Source organism: Entelurus aequoreus, linkage group LG06 (genome assembly GCF_033978785.1).
Source record: "Entelurus aequoreus isolate RoL-2023_Sb linkage group LG06, RoL_Eaeq_v1.1, whole genome shotgun sequence".
Taxonomy (NCBI): domain Eukaryota; kingdom Metazoa; phylum Chordata; class Actinopteri; order Syngnathiformes; family Syngnathidae; genus Entelurus; species Entelurus aequoreus.
Genome location: NC_084736.1, coordinates 58067117 through 58077922, shown reverse-complemented (window position 1 = coordinate 58077922; position 10806 = coordinate 58067117).

The window sequence follows — 10806 nt, the reverse complement described above, 5'->3', positions numbered from 1 at the left end:
TAAAAATATTGCATGTTTGCTTTTGGAGTTATGTTTATACAACGTTCATATTTAGTATGACAGTTATTATCCTGCCTTCCTTAAGCACACTTGTACACGAAGGCAGTAAGTTCAACACCTTCCGCTCATCAAAACTCTGAACACCAGGGGCCGTACTTATCAAGCTTCTTAGAGTGCCATTTTACACTTAAGTCCTGAGAATTTGCGAAATTTAGTCCTACTCTCAAACTTAAGAATAAAAGCTTTTTATCAACGTTCTTAAGTCTAAGAATCACTCCTACTCTCCACGATATTTAAGAGACCTTCAGAGGTGTCTTAAGTGGTTAGGAGTTGCCAGCAGGGGATGGCACTGAGGCGAGAGAGACGTGCGCGAACGTTCAGGGAACGGAACAATGTTTTGTTTTTTTTGATGACGAGCAGCTGATCAAACGGTATCGTTTAGACAGAGCGGATATTATTTTTGTCACAGATTTAATACTTTTCTATTCCTTGTTGATTTCTGCATGTGTCTGCAGTGGGCTAGCATATATAGAGCCACCCACACCAGTTTCAAATTAGTTGCCTAATTAATGAATTGGAAAGAAAATGTTACGACAGTAGCGTATGTGTGTGGCCGTGAGTTGAGTGACGTCAGTGAGTGTGTGGGCGATAGAAGAGAGGGAGCGGTAGCGTGAGTGCTGGCGGGGACTAGTTTGTTTTGTATTATTTTGCAGTTTATTGTCAAAATATACACTCCCATTGTCCACTTAAATATTTCCAAGATATTTCTTTATTCTTAGACAACGGATTCCCTTCCGTGATTGGTCATTTCTATGGACACAGAAATGACGTCACCTAAAATTCCGTTTACGGCACATAGTAATGTCGTAATTGAGCTCTGAGTGTGACACTTAAGATTCAGTCCTACACTTCGCTGAAAGTGTGAGTAAGACGCTTGATAACTAACTTTTAAGTGCAGCTTTCAGCGAATAATTTATTTACTCTTAAGTCAACTCTTAGCAGACTTCTTAGGAGTAATTCTTAGAAGCTTGATAAGTACGGCCCCAGGTTGACTGATGGAGGCCAGGTTTATTGATAATTGAAAGGGTAAAACTGTAAGACACATACATTGTAAATGTAAATGCATGAATTAAATGAACTTAATAATGTCATATCACAGACCACAGATTATCAAGTATTCTATTCGAATTAAATCTAAGTTTAACTTTGTCACACACCACTGTATGTGCTGTTATAATTACTAATTCCAGTGACTTTCTACTGTTTAAATGGTCTTAAGTGACAGTACAACAAACGTCCACTAGATGGCGGCAGATGACAACAAATGAAAGTTAGCCGACATGAACAGGTAATGCAATCAGAGATCGTCTAACATCATAAAACACACACATTTCACAGCTAAATATGACTCATTGTGTACTATAAACATTAAATATAGATACATACCAACGATGCCACGAACAGCATAAGATGTGATAGTTGTTTGCTGAGAAACACGAGGAGTGAAGCGGAGTTGTGCGCACCTGTCTGAAATCTTTCCGGAGTCTAAACACGTGACCTATCTGCGGGTTTCTTAAAGGTACAGCTCACTTAACAGAACCAACTGAAATGACTTGGAAATAACACACACTGAATAAAGTAATCTTAATAACTGAGGCAGAACACTCCCCGCCTGGCATTATCAAATGTCATCACCTAAATGTCCATACAGCTCTTATTGTTCCTAATCAGGAGCAAGAAGGAGGACTGTCTCAGAAATGGGACGCAGGAAGAGTTTAGTCCCATCTTTCCTGTAGACCTTGATCTCCACTTGCCGCACCTTACCGTCTTTGCTTGGAAAGACTTGAGTAATCAAGCCCAGAGGCCACTCGTTTCTTGCAAGCTGGTTGTCTTTGAGAAGGACAATACTCCCAAGCTGAAGGTCTGGGGTGGAGGCCGTCCACTTTCTCCGTGGTTGAAGTAAAGCAAGGTATTGTTTCTTCCATCTACTCCAGAAAGTTTGGGCAAGATGTTGGACTTGGCGCCACTGGGACTTGTGAAGGTCTTTGATCCAATCACCGACTGGGGCAGAAGGAAGACTCACTTTTTGGGTGAGGAGGGTCGCTGGAGTAAGGATGAGAGGGTCGTCCGGGTCAGTAGACACTGGGATCAGAGGTCTGGCATTAATGATTGCAGCAACCTCTGCCATTAGTGTAGTGCAGGGGTGGGCAATTAATTTTTACCGGGGGCCGCATGAGCTACCCGAGCACTGCTGGAGGGCCACATCGACAATATTTCAATTAAATTTTGCTCAATATTATTTTTGATATATACCGTAAGATAAATAATAATAATAATAATAATAATAGTAATACTTCAACATAGTGTGTGTAACAGCATTCCATGACTAATATATATAAATTAACATTAATAATAAATGACAGTAAAATAAGCACACGTATGACTGAGGAGTCATAGTGTAACTTTGTGTGGTGTTTGAGTTGTCCGACTTTTTGTGTGGCCTTAAACGCACCAGTGGTTTAGTGCTATGCGTGTTGGTGACAGATGACAAGTTGGTTTTGGCCTGGTTTGTACGGCAGAAAATGACTAGTTTTTCGAGATAGAATTGTTTTACCCATGTTTTTGGTGTGGTTATGTCCGAATATAAACAGTTTTGTTCAATAAAGTGATCGATATAATTCCTGTCCTCGAAGCATCTCGATGGACGTTACAATAATTGAACGGTGTTCAATTGAACGGTGTTGACGAACACCGTTAGGGCCGCTTGTTGTCACTGTCACTCAAAGTTGCATTGCAAAATTCCATAGAATAAATATGTTTATTTTGTTTATAATTCAGATGGGATTTGATTTGGTGCGCGGCATATATTTGCTGCGCGCAGCAGATGCTTGAGCAGTGCGCAATTGCGCAGGCACGCACCTTAGGTGAGGGGACGTTGCTTTGCAGTTCATGTGTTGTTGGAAACACGCCATTCCTCATCAACTTTTCTCTTTTTGGCGTCTCGGGTGTAAACCGTGCATCACTTGTCGCTGCATGTGCACCTTCACTCGCAGGTTACACACGGACACACGCCCATAAATAATACTTTTCAAAATAAAAGCAGCACAGTTGTATTGCGCGCAGGACATAGATGTTTTTTCAACTTTATTTTGTAATTGCAGTTGTTCACATTCACTCACAATCACGCACACGTCCACACGGAAGTAATACAAATAACGATTTTCAAAACAAAAGCAGCACCGTTGTATTGCACACTCGACATAGATACTTTTTAAAATTTATTTTGTAATTTATAATTGGCCTCCCGCGGGCCGGACAGGGACGCACAAAGGGCTGGATGCGGCCCGCGGGCCGCAGAATGCCCAGGTCTGGTGTAGTGAGTGCTTCGTGAGTGAGTCGTGAAGCTCCCAGCTGGAGGAACATGGAGTCCAGAATCCTTCGTGCTACTCCAATCATCCTCTCCCATGACCCACCCATATGAGAGGCGTGAGGAGCGTTGAACTTCCATTCACATCCTTGATCCAAGAGATACTTCTCGACCGAAGCATTAATGATGTTTGAGGAGATCTTCAGCTCTTTACACACGCTGACAAAGTTAGTTACTCGGTCTGAACGAATAAGCTTCACAGGACCCCTAACAGCAAGGAAACGCAGAAGAGCGTTGATGAAGCTTGACGTGTCGAGAGATTCTATTACCTCGATGTGGACAGCTCGAACACTCATGCAGGTAAATAACACTGCCCACCGTTTACTCTGAGCGAAGCCACCTCTTGTATGTCGTGAAGACATAGCCCACGGTCCGAACACATCCAAGCCAACATTTGCGAATGGAGGTTCAGTAGAGAGGCAATCTTCTGTGTCTGATGGGGGCCTCGTAGTTTGTTATTGGGGAGACGACGCCTCAGTGACTTGAAAGGCAGCGGAGCTACCCAGCTGTTGTTTTTATCTTTCTTTAAGTTGTCTCTCATGATTTTCAAGAAAGAAATGTCTTCAATTGATGGAGCAACTTTGTCATCATCCCTTGTCTGTTGAAACACTGTGGAGCCCAACTCCTCCGCTTCTCGACTGCATGTAAGAATCCCTGTTGTCTGTATCTTAGGATAGTCTTTGTACTGAAACTGACTGCACCTCTCTTTCACCTGCAGGATGTTTGGGCATGGTTGAAAGATGGAGGGGCTTTTCCATTCTGCTGTCTGGGTATAGAAGGCATTTACACTGTCTGGCTTGTGCACACCTCCCAAGCAGACATTACCCACTATCACCCACCCCAGGTCGAGTTTCTGTGCATAAGGAGCATCTCAAGGGCCGTTCAACTGTTTGCGAATTTTGTGGGCTGCGATAATGTCTCGCCCTAGGAGAAGCAGAATGGGTGCACTCTGTTCGAGCTCTGGGATGAATTGAGCAATAGACTTCAGGTGGGGGTGATTAGATGCAGCATCAGGAGTTGGGATCTCTGATCTGTTGTTAGGGATGTCGTTGCATTCAACCAGATTTGGTAGAGGAAGACTGACTTTCCCGTCCATGGATTCGATCTGGTAACCTGTAGCTCTTCTCCCCATGGTTTCTGTTACTCCCGAACAGGTTCGGAGAGCGTATGGAGAGGGGGATCCTTGGACTTTGAAGGTGTCGAAGAACTCAGACAGGATCTGTTGCTGTGTTCGTCAATGATAGCGTAGACCTTTATTGCCTTCTCTTGACGGTTGACGGGGTAGATTTTAACCAAACAGATTTTAGAGCATGATCTGTCGGTTTGATCACCACCACAGACTGTAGTGCAGCTGCTGGCAACTTCTGAAGATGTTGGCTCCCCGCCATGCTTTGAATAGGGGTATGGCTCCTCTGTCTGTGGTGCTGGTCCTGGATGAAGAGCAGAGTTATGTTTCCCACTCCCACATTCAGTGCATGTGGCCGTATACTTGCAGTCTCTAGCCATGTGTTTTGAAGATGTGCAACATTTAAAGCAGATATTGTGTTCTCTGAGGAATGTTTTCCTTTCTTCTATGGGTTTATCTCGGAAAGCACGACATTTCCTCAGAAGGTGGGGTTTATTATGAATTGGGCAGTGACGTTCGGGGTTCTCAGCTTCATCACTGTGTTCTGTAGGAGAGACGTCCATCTTGTGGACTGATATTTATTTTGGTTTGGTTGTTCTAAAGGTCTTGTCTGTCATTGCAATGTCAGCTTGAACAGCAAAGTTGAAACTAGGGTCATTTCGGATTTTAGCCTGATGGAAAATAAAGTCCACAAATACTTTGAAGGGAGGGAATGAGACTCGACAACGTTCTTTGTAATCGGACCCAACAGACAGCCATTTCTCTTGCAGACTAAAGGGCAACTTCTGGACAAGAGGACTTATTCCTCTGGCTGTGTCGAGGTAGTGAAGGCCGGGAAGAGTTCCATCTGTCTTGGCCGCCTGCAGTTCCATAAGAAGGTCACTGAGCTCATGAAGTTTTGCATAGTCTTTGTAGGTGATTTTGGGGAAGTTGCTGATGCGTTGGAAGAGTGCCTCTTCGACTACTTCAGGGGCTCCGTAGCATGCGTCCAGTCTGTCCCATATCATCTGAAGTCCTCTGTGAGGTTGGCTAGTGTTGACAGCTCGAATACGTTTTGCATGTTCTCCTGACTCTTTCCCCAGCCACTTGACCAGCAAATCCATTTCCTCGCTGCATGTTAGATGAAGTCCTCTTACTGCGTTTTGAAAGGATTGTTGCCAAGATCTGTAACTCTCCGGCTGGTCGTTGAATTGGGTCATACATGTAGTAACCAGTTCACGTCGAGCGAAATATCTGATAACATCATTCATACCTGAACTGTCATGATGAGCATTATGAGGAGTGTTACTGGACATGGCGGGATATTGAAAACCATTGTTACTTGATCCCTGTGGGTTATGATAACCTTGAGTATTCTTGAAGGGTAGAGGCGTGGTCATAGAGGGTTGTGGCTGATTTACAGTTTGCTTGCTGCTGTTTGTGTGATGTTGGAAGCAGCTGGCCTCTCTACTGCTATGGACTGGAGAGCATGGTGATAGTTTCTTGGTGCTGGGTCTAAACATAGATGGCTGCTTTCATTTTGAGAAGGAAAATGAGGATGTGGATGCAGTGCCGTGGTTGAATGTGTGTGTAGCTGACCAACACTGTCCTGGATGAAGGGGTGAAGAGGGGCGTTGGATTGTGTGCCTCGCTCACGAGCACCATCCTGAGCGTATTCTTCTACTGCTACAGACGAATGTTCTTTTGACTGTTCAGTGACATATTCTTTGGTCCGCTCTAGAGGATCACAGGGAATCTCTTGAAGTGCGAGCTTCCTGCTGCTTCGCACGCTGCCATCCATGCTTAACGCTGCTTCTAGGGCCTCCGCCTTTGCTTTAGCTACAGCTGCATGTCTTTCTAGGGACAGTTTCATCATTCGTGCTTCTAATTGAGCTTTTTCCATTGCTAGGATCATGTCTTTTTCTGCAAAGTTCAGTCGTGCTTTTGCTGCCTCTGCGTTGGCACGGGCTAAAGCCGCAGAATTCCCTGCAGATGATTTTGTGGAGCGTGATGTGTAGGATCTAGACTTCAGCGACGGCTCCTTTGAATCCATAATGTATTTTCAGCGTGAATGTTTTACTATCCTGCCTTCCTTAAGCACACTTGTACACGAAGGCAGTAAGTTCAACACCTTCCGCTCATCAAAACTCTGAACACCAGGTTGACTGATGGAGGCCAGGTTTATTGATAATTGAAAGGGTAAAACTGTAAGACACATACATTGTAAATGTAAATGCATGAATTAAATGAACTTAATAATGTCATATCACAGACCACAGATTATCAAGTATTCTATTCGAATTAAATCTAAGTTTAACTTTGTCACACACCACTGTATGTGCTGTTATAATTACTAATTCCAGTGACTTTCTACTGTTTAAATGGTCTCAAGTGACAGTACAACAAACGTCCACTAGATGGCGATAGATGACAACAAATGAAAGTTAGCCGACATGAACAGGTAATGCAATCAGAGATCGTCTAACATCATAAAACACACACATTTCACAGCTAAATATGACTCATTGTGTACTATAAACATTAAATATAGATACATACCAACGATGCCACGAACAGCATAAGATGTGATAGTTGTTTGCTGAGAAACATGAGGAGTGACGCGGAGTTGTGCGCACCTGTCTGAAATCTTTCCGGAGTCTAAACACGTGACCTATCTGCGGGTTTCTTAAAGGTACAGCTCACTTAACAGAACCAACTGAAATGACTTGGAAATAACACACACTGAATAAAGTAATCTTAATAACTGAGGCAGAACAGTTATATTGTCAGAGTGTCAGAATAAAACTCACAAAAATACATTATTTCAGGCATTAATAGCTATTTTGCATGTTTGGTTTTAATAGTAATGTTAATATAACTTTAATATTTAGTATAACAGTTATAAACCTTACAAAAGATAATTTTTCTAGTAAAATTCACAAAGATAGATTATTCCAGGCATTAATAGCTATTTTGCATGCTTGGTTTTAATAGGGGCAGCCCTGTGGAACAGGGGTTAGTACATGTGACTCACAATACGAAGGTCCTGAGCAGTCCTGAGTGAGTCTGGGCTCAGTATCTTTATGCGTGGAGTTGCATGTTCTCCCCGTGACTGCGTGGGTTCCCTCTGGGTACTCCGGCTTCCTCCCACCGCCAAAGACATGCACCTGGGGATAGGTTGATTGGCAACACTAAATTGGCCCTAGTGTGTGAATGTGAGTGTGAATGTTGTCTGTCTATCTGTGTTGGCCCTGCGATGAGGTGTACCCCACCTTCAGCCCAAATGCAGCTGAGATAGGCGCCAGCACTCCCCGCAACCCCAAAAGGGACAAGCGGTAGGAAATGGATTGATGGATGGATGGTTTAAATAGTTATGTTTAAGTAACTGTCATACTGAGTGTGACAGTTATACTGCCATCCATTTTCTTTCTTTTGGGGTTGCAGGGGGTCGCTGGAGCCTATCTCAGCTACAATCGGGCGGAAGGCGTGGTACACCCTGGACAAGTCGCCACCTCATCACAGGGCCAACACAGATAGACAGACAACATTCACACTCACATTCACACACTAGGGCCAATTTAGTGTTGCCAATCAACTTATCCCCAGGTTAAGTAAAAACAATTGTTTCTGTTTGCAAACCTTCACAAAACCACATGTTTCTAGTAAAACTCACATGATACATTGTTTCAGGCTTTATCAGTTACGTTTGAAAAAAAAATGTATTGCTCTTTTCGCATGATCTTACTTAGAATTCTAAGAATAATACTGTCATATTGTGTAAAAAACAAAATGTTGTGTTTGCAAACCTAAAAAAAGCATGTGATTCTGTAACACTCACAAGATACATCATTAAAGGCATTATTAGACATATTACACGTGTGGTTTTGGATTTATGTTTGAATAACTTTCATATTAAGTATAACAGTATACTGTCATATTGAATGAAAAAAATGATTTTTCTGTTTCCAAACATTACAAACCACATGTTTCTAGTAAATTCACAAAGATGTATTATTTCAGGCTTTATTAGACATTGTGCATGTTTGGTTTAGGACAGGGGTCGGCAACCCGCGGCTCCAGAGCCGCATGCGGCTCTTTAGCGCCGCCCTAGTGGCTCTCTGAAGCTTTTTCAAAAATGTATGAAAAATGGAAAAAGATGAGGGGGAAAAAAATACATTTTTTGTTTTAATATGGTTTCTGTAGGAGGACAAACATGACATAAACCTCCCTAATTGTTATAAAGCACACTGTTTATATTAAACATGCTTCACTGATTCGAGTATTTGGCGAGCGCCGTTTTGTCCTACTAATTTTGGCGGTCCTTGAACTCACCTTAGTTTGTGTCCATGTATAACTTTCTCCGACTTTCTAGGACGTGTTTTATGCCACTTCTTTTTCTGTCTCATTTTGTCCACCACCCTTTTAACGTGCGTGAATGCACAAAGGTGGGTTTTGTTGATGTTATTGACTTGTGTGGAGTGCTAATCAGACATATTTGGTCACTGCATGACTGCAAGCTAATCGATGCTAACATGCTATTTAGGCAAGCTGTATGTACATATTGCATCATTATGCCTCGTTTGTAGCTATATTTGAGCTCATTTAGTTCCCTTTAAGTCATCTCAATTCAATGTATATCTCATGACACACTATCTGTATGTAATATGGCTTTTAATTTGTTGCGGCTCCAGACAGATTTGTTTTTGTATTTTTGCTCCAATATGGCTCTTTCAACATTTTGGGTTGCCGACCCCTGGTTTAGGAGTTATGATTGCATAATTTTTTTTATGCTTTTTTCGGATTATCTCAGGATTCTAAGAACATTACTGTCAAATTGAGTAAAAAACTAAATTTTGTGTTTGCAAACCATTTTACAGGCAGCCTTATACATATTGCATGTTTGGTTTTGGATTTATGTTTGAAGAACTTTCATATTTAATGTGACAGTTATACTGTCATATTGAGTAAAAAAACAAAATGTTGTGTTTGCAAACCTTACAAAACCACTAGTAAAACACACAAAGATAATTTTTTCCAGGCATTATTAGACATTTTGCATGTTTGGTTTAGGAGTTATGTTTGAAATTTTGTTTTGCTTTTCTCGCATTATCTCAGGATTCTAAAGAACATTACTGTCATATTGAGTAAAAAAAAAATGTTTGTGTTTGAAAACATTCGAAAGCACATATTTCTCGTTTAATCTACAAATATACTGGTTTTGGAGTTTTGTTTGAATAACTGTAATATTTAGTATGAAAGTTACTGTCATATTGACTAAAAAAAATAATTTTTGTGTTTGCAAACCTTACAAATGCACATTTCTGTAAAACTCACAAATATATTAGTTCAGACGTTTTTAGACATTGTGCATGTTGGGTTTAGAAATTATGATTGCATAGATTTTTTATTGCTTGCTTCACATTAGGAGTCTAACTTTACTGTCATATTAAGTAAAAAAAATATGTTTTGTGCTTGGAAACCTTACAAAAGATTATGTTTCTAGTAAAACTCCCAAAGATACTTTAATACAGCTATTATTGGACATTTTGCATGCTTGGTTTAGGCCATACTTGCCAACCTTGAGACCTCAAATATCGGGAGGTGGGGGGTAAGGGGTGGGGGGTGGGGGTGGGCTTGGCCGGGGGTGGGGGTTGGGGGCGTGGTTATTTACAGCTAGAATTCACCAACTCGAGTATTTCATATATATTTCATATATATATATATATATATATATATATATATATATATATATATATATATATATATATATATATATATATATATATATATATATATATATATATATATTTATTTATTTAATTTACATAGAAAAAAGAAAAAAATACTTGAATTTCAGTGTTCCGGTGGCTAGCCATTAGATGGCAGTATTGTCCTGTTTAACTTCTCCGTTCATGATGAGTATATCATTTCGGCCGCCATGTCTGTAATTTCCTCGTTCTTCTGCTTCGTCTCCTTGTTGTGTGCGCAGTTGTGCACTCTATAAAAGCCCTAGATGTTATGACGTCTTTGGGCAGGCAAGCTGTTTTTATTGTGGGAAAGCGGACGTGAGAACAGGTTGTCCCCACTCAGTCTCAGGTCCGCATTGAGCTGGAGGGGGCGTGGCCTCCAGCTCCGGCTGAATACCGGGAGTTTGTCGGGAGAAAATCTCTGCCGGGAGGTTGTCGGGAGAGGCGCTGAATACCGGGATTCTCCCGCTAAAAACGTGAGGGTTGGCAAGTATGGTTTAGGCATACTTGCCAACCCTCCCGTTTTT